The sequence below is a fragment of the Salvelinus namaycush genome, chromosome 12 (assembly GCF_016432855.1).
Source record: "Salvelinus namaycush isolate Seneca chromosome 12, SaNama_1.0, whole genome shotgun sequence".
NCBI classification, from domain to species: domain Eukaryota; kingdom Metazoa; phylum Chordata; class Actinopteri; order Salmoniformes; family Salmonidae; genus Salvelinus; species Salvelinus namaycush.
This window is the reverse complement of record NC_052318.1, coordinates 47,832,381-47,844,397: the sequence shown is the minus strand read 5'-3', so window position 1 is coordinate 47,844,397 and position 12,017 is coordinate 47,832,381.

The window sequence follows — 12,017 nt, the reverse complement described above, 5'->3', positions numbered from 1 at the left end:
ACGCTGTCATTGGGCTGTACATTGAGTCAGGGGCAGGATACTTGTTATTTGGCCATTGACCAAGTTGTACTGCAAGGACTTCTGATTGGTCAACCCCAGGCTCGGGTGGGGGGTTATAAATGGCATTCTGTTCCTTTGTTCGGTGGGGAAAAGCTGAGGGCAGGGGAGACTGAACATCTCCCAGCATAACATCTTGATTTGTCCTCTCTGAATAAATCTATTTTTCTCCCCCTGATTTGCTTTGGAGTTTGTGTTATTGAAGAATAACATAAATTGCTAACACATAGAATATCTCTTTGAGCATGGCAAAGTTATTAATTACACTTTGGATGGTGTGTCAATTAGAGGTCGACCGATTATGATTTTTCAATGCCGATACCGATTATTGGAGGACAAAAAAAGCCGATACCGATTAATCGGGCGATTTATAAAAAAAAAAAAATGTTTTAATATATATATCATACACACACACACACATTTTTGTAATAATGACAATTGCAACAATACTGAATGAACAATGAACACTTATTTTAACTTAATATAATACATAAATACACACACGCACACAGCTCTGAAGTGACAATGATACTGAAGAGTCTGCTTAGGAGACAAATACTCTCAACTGTTGGAATAAAAATAGAGTTTAAGTTACCTGTGATGAATGTTGAAAACAAAAACCTTAATTTCTATATGCAGGAAATCCTATTTGAATAATGGGCATGGTAAGAACTGACAACCAAAGTGCGAGTCATAATTCCCATGACACCTAGCAAAATCTGAAAAGCGGTTCCTTCATTTATTGCATAGGATATTTTTAGATTCACTTAAAATAAGGTCTGTGTTTCGTGTAGGCTTACACCGCCAATTTTATAACTGTGTAGATATCCATAGGACAAGGTAACTCTGATCAATATTGGCTAAATATAAACGAAGATAAAAAAAATTGTAGAGTGGATTTATGAAAATATGTTGACAAACGTTACCTTATCCTAGTGAGATTTACACGGGTATCAAAACGTCGAGGCGGTTTAAGCCTGCACGAAACACAGACCTTATTTGAAGTAGATCAAGTCATTCTCTATGGAAGACATGAACGGTAAAATAACGAAGGAATCCCTTTCAAATTCAGCCGCAAGTTATTACAGGAATTATAACGCGTCGACTATTTCTCTCTAAACCATATACCTTTGGCTAATCTGGAAACTATCACCTCAAAAACAAAACGTTTATTCCGTTCCGTATTTTATCTAACGGGTGGCATCCATGAGTCTAAATATTCCTGTTACATTGCACAACCTTCAATGTTATGTCATAATTAGTTCGCAAAGAGCCAGACTGTTGCATATACCCTGACTCTGCGTGCAATGAACGCAAGAGAAATGACACAATTTCACCTGGTTAATATTGCCTGCTAACCTGGATGTTTTTTAGCTAAATATGCAGGTTTAAAAATATATACTTGTGTATTGATTTTAAGAAAGGCATTGATGTTTATGGTTAACTACACATTGGAGCGATGACAGTCATTGATTGATTGTTTTTTATAAGATAAGTTTAATGCTAGCCAGCAACTTACCTTAGCTTACTGCATTTGCGTAACAGCCAGGCTCCTCGTGGAGTGCAATGTAATCAGGTGTTAGCGCAATGGACTAGTTAACTGCAAGGTTGCAAGATTGGATCCCCCGAGCTGACAAGGTTAAAAATCTGTCATTCTGCCCCGTCTAGGCCGTCATTGAAAATAAGAATGTGGTCTTAACTGACTTGCCTAGTTAAATAAAGATTAAATAAAGGTGTAAAAAAAAAAATATATATATATATATTAAAAAAAAAAAAATCGGCAAATCGGCGCCCAAAAATACCGATTTCCGATTGTTATGAAAACTTGAAATCGGCCCCGATTAATCGGCCATTCCGATTAATCGGTCGACCTCTAGTGTCAATACACTCAGTCACTACAAAGACACAGGCATCCTTCCTAACTCAGTTGCCGGAGAGGTAGGAAACCGTTGATGGATTTCACCATGAGGCCAATGGTGGCTTTAATGGCTGTGATAGGAGAAAACTGAGGATGGATCAACAACATTATAGTTACTCTGCAATTCTAACCTAATTGACTGAGTGAAAAGAAAGAAACCTGTACAGGAAAAAAAATATATCCCGTTTACAACAAGGCACTACAGTAATAATGCAAATAATGTGGCAAAGCAAATCACTTTTTTTCCCTTAATACAAAGTGTTATCTTTGGGGTGTTATGTTCCCCAGTTTCTGTGTGTGGATGGTGTCCTGAAATCCTCAAGCAGCTGATTGGTCGGCCCCAATTGATGATTGGAGAGCTGACCCCGCCCCCTCGTCAAGACGCAGCTGTCTCCAATTACCAATGCCTTCTGAAGCTATAAAAGCCAGTGTTCTATTCAGAAGAGAGAGATCATTGGCAGGCTGAGATCATTGGCAGGCTGAGATCATTGGCAGGCTGAGATCATTGGCAGGCTGAGATCATTGGCAGGCTGAGATCATTGGCAGGCTGAGATCATTGGCAGGCTGAGATCATTGGCAGGCTGAGATCATTGGCAGGCTGAGATCATTGGCAGGCTGAGGAGGAATGCAGAGAGAGATTGAATGTGATATAGATCATTGCTGAGATAGGAGGTTGATGGCTGAGGGTTATAGCATATTGGTCGTTGGTATGTACTGTGTTAGTTGTTGCTGGGAGCAGTTGGTATGTTCTGTGTGAGATTGTTGCTCAGATAGAGCTTATTTGATGTCCTTTGTTTCTTAGTTTGTTTGAGATTCTGTTTCATTTGTTCCCAGGGGGGAAGGGGAAGGCACCTAGGGAGTGCTTAGGCAAGAGGCCTGCGGGCATACATATACCCGTAGTATATTCACTGTCTAGGCACACTAGGTAAGATCTGGGCGGACCACCCCGTATTTTGGTTAGCGCACAAGGCGGTGCTAAGTTAGGTAAGTAGTGGGTAGGCAGGTTAGATAGGAGAGGGGGTCTTTGACATTTACTTTCTTTGCTTTGGTTCCGTCCAGCCCCTTTACCCCATATTACCGTGTAAAGGAATAAACTCCTAGTAAACGTTCAATTCTGCCTTTTGTCGTCCTTTCTCACACCTACAGTCCCATACCTCTTTCACTTCACGGGGAGTTGAGTTGTAGCAGGGTGTTGCGTTCCCTCTTCATAGAGGCGTGCGTAACAGGGGCAAATCCACTGAGTACCACTCCATATTTTCAAGCATAGTGGTGGCTGCATCATGTTATGGGTATGCTTGTAATTGTTAAGTACTGGGGAGTTTTTTTGGGATCTAACATTTACGGAATGGAGCGAAGCACAGGCAAAATCCTTGAGGAAACATGGTTCAGTCTGCTTTCCACCAGACACTGGGAAATGAATTCACCTTTCAGCAGGACCTAGAACACAAGGCCAAATCTACACTGGCATTTCTTACCAAGAAGGCAGTGAGTGGCCAAGTTACAGTTTTGACTTAAATCTGCTTGAAAATCTATGGAAAGACCTGAAGATGATTGTCTAGCAATGATCAACAACCAATTTTCCAGGTGTGGAAAGCTCTTAGAGACGTACCCAGAAAGACTCACAGCTATAATCGCCAAATGTGATTCTAACATGTATTAACTCAGGAGGTTGAATACTTCATTTTGTGTTTCATTTTCATAAATGTTTTACAAATGTTTGAATTTTTCTTCCACTTTCACATTAGAGTATTTTGTATAGATCGTTGACAAAAATAAAAATATAATCAATTTTATCTCACTTTGTAACATTCCGGACTCTGACATTGCTCGTTAGGATATTTCATTTCTATTTTACTTTTGGGATTATGTGCGTATTGTTTTGTATTGCTAGGTAATTATTACTGCACTGTTAGAGCTAGAAACACAAGCGTTTCGCTGCACCTGCGATAACATCTGCATATCTGTGATCGCGACCAATAAACGTTCATTTGATTTGGCTTTCTGTTGTAGCTACAGGTAACTGCCAAAATAAAGGAAACACTTGAGTAAATGAGGGATACAAAGTATATTGAAAGCAGGTGCTTCCACACAGATGTGGTTCCTGAGTTAATTAAGCAATTAACAGCCCATCATGCTTAGGCTACCATGGCTAGAAGAACAGATCTCAGTGACTGAAAGAAGGGTCTCAACGGTGCATCGGGGGTTTAAAGGGGGTAGGTGGGCGTGTGTTGGTCTCAGTCACCAGATCTCAACCCAATTGAACACTTTGGTGGATTCTGGAGCGACACCTGAGACAGCGTGCTGGTGGCTCGTGGTGGCCCAACGCCCTATTAAGACACTTGTTGGTGTTTCCTTTATTTTGGCAGTTGCCTGTACATACATAAACTAAATACCCTAAAACCTCAGATGATGGTTGTTTATTATTATTTCATGAGAATCACCAGTAACCAAATACAATCAAAGTTGTTCTCCACTGGTTGTGGATTTTGCAATTAGCTCTATTTTCTTTGACCCCCTATATATTTTGTTGTATTTACTACTATATACACTGCTCAAAAAAATAAAGGGAACACTAAAATAACACATCCTAGATCTGAATGAATGAAATATTCTTATTAAATACTTTTTTCTTTACATAGTTGAATGTGCTGACAACAAAATCACACAAAAATGATCAATGTAAATCAAATTTATCAACCCATGGAGGTCTGGATTTGGAGTCACACTCAAAATTAAAGTGGAAAACCACACTACAGGCTGATCCAACTTTGATGTAATGTCCTTAAAACAAGTCAAAATGAGGCTCAGTAGTGTGTGTGGCCTCCACGTGCCTGTATGACCTCCCTACAACGCCTGGGCATGCTCCTGATGAGGTGGCGGATGGCCTCCTGAGGGATCTCCTCCCAGACCTGGACTAAAGCATCCGCCAACTCCTGGACAGTCTGTGGTGCAACGTGGCGTTGGTGGATGGAGCGAGACATGATGTCCCAGATGTGCTCAATTGGATTCAGGTCTGGGGAACGGCGGGCCAGTCCATAGCATCAATGCCTTCCTCTTGCAGGAACTGCTGACACACTCCAGCCACATGAGGTCTAGCATTGTCTTGCATTAGGAGGAACCCAGGGCCAACCGCACCAGCATATGGTCTCACAAGGGGTCTGAGGATCTCATCTCGGTACCTAATGGCAGTCAGGCTACCTCTGGCGAGCACATGGAGGGCTGTGCGGTCCCCCAAAGAAATGCCACCCCACACCATGACTGACCCACCGCCAAACCGGTCATGCTGGAGGATGTTGCAGGCAGCAGAACGTTCTCCACGGCGTCTCCAGACTCTGTCACGTCTGTCACATGTGCTCAGTGTGAACCTGCTTTCATCTGTGAAGAGCACAGGGCGCCAGTGGCGAATTTGCCAATCTTGGTGTTCTCTGGCAAATGCCAAACGTCCTGCACGGTGTTGGGCTGTAAGCACAACCCCCACCTGTGGACGTCGGGCCCTCATACCACCCTCATGGAGTCTGTTTCTGACCGTTTGAGCAGACACATGCACATTTGTGGCCTGCTGGAGGTCATTTTGCAGGGCTCTGGCAGTGCTCCTCCTGCTCCTCCTTGCACAAAGGCGGAGGTAGCGGTCCTGCTGCTGGGTTGTTGCCCTCCTACGGCCTCCTCCACGTCTCCTGATGTACTGGCCTGTCTCCTGGTAGCGCCTCCATGCTCTGGACACTACGCTGACAGACACAGCAAACCTTCTTGCCACAGCTCGCATTGATGTGCCATCCTGGATGAGCTGCACTACCTGAGCCACTTGTGTGGGTTGTAGACTCCGTCTCATGCTACCACTAGAGTGAAAGCACCGCCAGCATTCAAAAGTGACCAAAACATCAGCCAGGAAGCATAGGAACTGAGAAGTGGTCTGTGGTCACCACCTGCAGAACCACTCCTTTATTGGGGGTGTCTTGCTAATTGCCTATAATTTCCACCTTTTGTCTATTCCATTTGCACAACAGCATGTGAAATTTATTGTCAATCAGTGTTGCTTCCTAAGTGGACAGTTTGATTTCACAGAAGTGTGATTGACTTGGAGTTACATTGTGTTGTTTAAGTGTTCCCTTTATTTTTTTGAGCAGTGTATAAAATATAAATATGTATAAACTAGAAAGCCCTGGGCAAAAGGACACAGCCAGAGACTGTCTCAGTCAGCCTACTGACAGTTATATAACAAGCTTCCCAGACTGTAGTCTGTTGAGGATAGGATACGTGCACTGGGGCATTAATGACTGCAGGCAGGCAGGGCAGTCCACTACACCAAGGCCACACTGCTGATATTAGACCTACTGGAAGAGTGCCAGGTTGACAGGCCATGCAAGGACACGGGTTTAAAAACCACAATGTGCATCTTTGGCCACTAGAGTGCAGTGTTAGTCTTTACACATGAAAGCAGTGAATAGCATACTGAACAAAGGAATAGTTACTCTGTGGACAGACATAACAGTCATTTTAGTTGGGACTTCTGGTCTACAGACAGACCCAAATGCATATGCAATGTATCTCTCTGAAATCTGCCCTGACAGTGTAACCATGTGATCATTTTTGATTGATTGACTGTAAGTGTTGACCTTAAGACATTGAGCCGGAGAATCGCTGTCTGCTTGACGCTTCAATTAACACGTGTGTTTAAATTGTGAAGGCATGTTGTGTGTACATATAGGTATTTCCATCAATTCTAAAATGATCACAGCAGAATCTGCACTTTAGGAAGTGTGAGAACACCATTACTGCAGAGGAGGGTGGATTTGATATGAGCTATGCTGTCAGCTGTATTGTATTACAGGTGGTCCAATAGATGAGTGGAAGAAGCCAAATACCTTTTACTCCATGAATAAGTGAAAATCACAAGAATTACCATCTAAACAACAATGTTGATCCCCTTAGGACATTGCAATGCATGAGTGTAATTCAATTAATGAATATCTATATTGTGTCCTTTCAAATACACTTGATTTATTTCCCAATAAAAGTCAATAAAAACAGTAGAGAAGAATTTGCACCCGTTTCAAAAACTCTTGTCTCATGCTGTGTCAGTCTGGTGCTATTGTCATGAACGGTTATGGGGGTTTAGCTGTGGGAACATGACTCACAAGTTTGGCCAGTTTGGCCTGTGTGTGTTGGGGAGATGGGCAAGGGAAATGCTCTATAAATGGAAAACTGCATCATAAAATTGGGCTGGAGCCAGCAGCTGCCGGCTGACATGGTGTGCTGTGACAAATGGCATATTATTCCCTATAGTGCACTACTTTTGACAAGGGCCTATAGGGCTTGTGTCAAAAGTAGTGCACGATATAGGGAATAGGGTGCCATTTGGGACGCAGCCAGCGTGCTGTGGCAGCACTCTGCACTTTCTGCCTGAGTGAGATTGTTCTAGTTATTCATAGAACGGACAAAAATCACATGAGGTGATAGCCACCTACAGAGCGGGCCAGGGTTTCATGTGTTCTTGTGTTGGTCTGGTCACTCTTACTACTCAACTCTTAAAACAGCGTGAGTGTCAATTCCTTGTCAATTCAGGAAGTAATCTAGAATTCCAATTTCAATTCAATCATCCTCAATGCTTCTGAGACATTTGTAAAAATGATAATTGGAAGTTCACTTTACTTCCTGAATTGAGCCCAACCCTGCTGCAATTTTTTTATCCATATCAAGAGGACACCATCACAAATGATTAGATGTGGATGTGGATGAAGGAGAGGGGGCCGGGCTTAGAGGAGGGGGCCTCATGTCAGTGTGCTGTCGTTGCACAGACATGTGTGAGGTTCATCCTGGATTCCAGGATTCCCCTTGGGTAACCAACAGCTCCCTTTCTCCACATCCATCACCCTATTTAGCCACTTTCACTCTAAAATAATTCAAATGTATTCAATATGGCAAATACACTTGAAACTTGCCATCACAGAAAGGATGTTGAATGACATTGGACTTGCCCTTGGACGACTTTCATTTCAAAAGTCCAGTTTCCCTAAAGTATCTGTTCTGTGTAGTCCCTAACTACACACACAGGATATTCTCAGTTCTGCTTAGAACAGATACTGGTGACATATGGGGAAACCTGATTGCTCAATGGCTCTGTGCTCAAGTTTGTAGGCCAACACAAAAGCCGGTGTTGTGCCGAAAATCTCCCCCCCCCCCCCGCCCTTTGTGTGAACGCGCATACACTCAATTCTTCATTGTTGCGACTTGCTTGCTAGTTGAAATTTCTGCTCTTCACTCGGTTGTCAGTTAGAAATCGTTTTTTATTTGTGTCCTTCAAGGCAGCTGTCAATGATCACGTTAGCCTGCGTTTCATTTTATTTTTTATGGCGGTTTGATCGTGGGGGAGGCACTAGTAATGTCTGCAGTTTTCAATCTGGCAATTTGTTTCAAGTGTATTAGTCTATAAATATATATCTTTGCCAAAATTTGTAATCTCTCCCAAGTCTTATTCGATTAGTAGTTGTTCTGAAATGTTTACTGCTTGCCTACATTTGACTCCCTCCTCTATGTTTAATATAACACACATACATTAATTATTCATTTTGGTTACCTGTCCTGACGTGAAGTTTGTTCTTTAGAAAATATTTGACTCTGATGTTTGCCACAGAAAGTATTTGACTCTAGCGACAAAATTAAGGAAATTAGAAGGCAGGGAGGATTTTGGCAAGCCGCCCCCCCCCCCTCCGACTAGAGGTGTATTTATTTAGGCCAATCCATTTACATTACATCTGAACAGTCTTTTGCGTTGAGCCAGATGTCATTCATTTCAATAGGGACTGTCCCCTTCTGGTTGAAGCCTCCGTCTTTAGTGCAGCCAGAGTCCGTCAATAGAACAGGAATTTAGCAAACTACAGAACAAGATGAAAACATAACCGGCGCCAGAAGGAATCAGTTGGAAGGGCATTTGATTTCCATAGGCAGGCCCGATTTTTCACGGGACCTCCTGTGTGCACGCGCTTGCACGTATTTTTTTTAAATGGGTGTAATAGTAAAGACCATGGGCAGCTCATGAGTTTCAAGTTTGGGGAAGTTTACAATTTATCCTACTATTTCTACCGATCTGCGTGCCAGTTATGAATATTTATATTTGCACATTTTAGTGGAACAGTTTCATTTCAATAATAACTTTTTCGTTCTCTCAAATTCATTGTTTCTCAAATTCATTGGCACGTGGTTAATCATAAAAATATGAAGTAAAATGATACAAATCCAGAAGTTCAAATGCAACTATGGCGAGAGCACTAACCTCTGTCATATGGACACATTGATATGCTGTAAAGAGAGAAATGAGAGCATAGGACTCGGATATAGTATAGTATAGACCTAGTATAGACCAATGCCGCAGTAGCCTACATCTATAACTTCCATCATCAACTAGGTGAAATACATAGGCCTAAAGGCGACAAATAAAAACAGTAGCAAATATCCTGATGAAAATTCAGGTTATTTCAATCACATTCATCTCTCTTCTACGCCTGTGTGCCTCCCAAGTCTATCTGTCTTGACTTGTGCGGTTGTTAGTGAAGTTCAACGCTTTATCAAATCATTAGAGTCCCGCTCGAAGCTGTGGCTAACAATCTTACAACATTGTATCAACTGGCCTATTCCGGGCCTTCAAAGTTTCCTGCGCCAGTTAACTCGCGACAGAAACCTGTTTTTTTATTACCTTTCCACCTTTCCATATGGGATCATCAGATCATGATATTTAGCTCATTCACACCGAGGCTAGGGGATTATCCAGGCCGGGAGTGTTGGAACGAATTGAGGAACTGAGCAACTATCATTCACAATGGATGTTAAAAAACAGACTTTGTTGACTTGTGTCAAAATGAGTGGTGTACGTGGTGAGTTAAGACGATCACAAATAAGACATTGCCAAATGGGCACTTTCCAACATATGCATGATTTCTGGAGATGCACCATATTTTCGCCACATCCCTCTTCCATTCTTCTTGATACAGCATTTTAAATATATCAAGACACATTATCTTCACACATATTGTAGAATATTTTCACTGACAGCCGCAACTCAGTCGTCTAGACCTACTGCTACTCGCACTACCCAAATTGCGGACTTCCCAAACACACTTGTGATTTGAAATCATCCACAGCTATTAAAAAAAAAAAATAAGCTAAGGATTCTCTGTGGCTAAGTCATGCTCCCTAGTGAAGTGTTTTGAATTATTTTATTTCGAAAGGAGTTATATAATTGTGGCAACAAATCTATTTACTTTAAAGTCCTAACAGTGCACTGCGCATCCGCCAACTTTCCTTTTCAATTCGCAAGAGGCTGAAACCAGAGATCTGTATATGACGAGGATATGCTCATGTCTCCGCCCTGACAATGGGCTTGGGTCTGCATATTATTCACATTGAAACGCATTGGGTTTATACTGGACAGATGTTGAAACTATATCAAAGCATCCGAGCAAGCGAAACTGTAGGGACAGAAATAGTATGAGATGCCATACATACTCTTTTGTTCCAGACAGCATCAGATACCATGGTCTTCACATACCGAGACAAGAGGGGCGCTGTTTCGCTCGCTCGGGTGCTTTAACTGAGATTGATGTGACTCTCTGTCGGCGCGCGTCTCAGTCAAATAAATGTTCAATATTCAATATTTTATTTGGAAGGACAAGGAGGTACGGTAGGGCAGGCCCCCTAAGACCCGCCCATAACGCCTGCCCTGGAAGAAAATATCCTCAAACTTAATTTAAAAGCTGTCTCAAATAGCCACATGTCCCTTTTAATATGCGGGAATCGACACCGTTCTGTGACCAGCAGACATTTCAGCAAATAAACTCCTGTTTCTTTATACCTCAGTAAAATATAGATAAATAGTATTTTTTGTAGTTACTAACTCCGACATGGTCTTTTTGTAGGTACTAACTCCGCCAGGATTCTTTGGAAAAAGTCTATGGGGACAAAGCCTATGGAGAAATGATGGGGTTATGGAAAACCCCCGGAAATAAGATCTGTGGTAAACACGGGGTTAGGAGATCTTATACATTTTAGTCTATGAGATAATCTTCATCAGCTAACGTCACTTTTTGTCAATTTTGAAGCGATTATGTAATAGAAAAAGTACATAACGCACATAAAGGCTTCATAATTCATAAAGGTCATGCTAACTGACTGATATTAACCAGCCTCCAGACGAGCTTCAATGCCATACAACTCTCCTTCCGTGGCCTCCAACTGCTCTCAAATACAAGTAAAACTAAATGCATGCTATTCAACCGATCACTGCCTGCACCTGACCACCCGTCCAGCACCACTACTCTGGACGGTTCTGACTTAGAATATGTTGACAACTACAAATACCTAGGTGTCTGGTTAGACTGTAAACTCTCATTTCAGACTCGCATCAAACATCTCCAATCCAAAGTTAAATCTAGAATTGGCTTCCTATTTCGCAACAAAGCATCCTTCATTCATGCTGCCAAACATACCCTCGTAAAACTGACCATCCTACCGATCCTCGACTTCGGCGATGTCATTTACAAAATAGCCTCCAATACCCTACTCAATAAATTGGATGCAGTCTATCACAGTGCCATCCGTTTTGTCACCAAAGCCCCATATACTACCCACCACTGCGACCTGTACGCTCTCGTTGGCTGGCCCTCGCTTCATACTCGTCGCCAAACCCACTGGCTCCAGGTCATCTACAAGACTCTGCTAGGTAAAGTCCCCCCTTATCTCAGCTCGCTGGTCACCATAGCAGCACCCACCTGAAGCACGCGCTCCAGCAGGTATATCTCTCTGGTCACCCCCAAAACCAATTCCTCCTTTGGCCGCCTCTCCTTCCAGTTCTCTGCTGCCAATGACTGGAACGAACTACAAAAATCTCCCTCACTAGCTTTAAGTACCAGCTGTCAGAGCAGCTCACAGATTACTGCACCTGTACATAGCCCATCTATAATTTAGCTCAAACAACTACCTCTTCCCTTACTGTATTTATTTATTTATTTATTTAGCTCCTTTGCACCCCATTATTTCTATTTCTACTTTG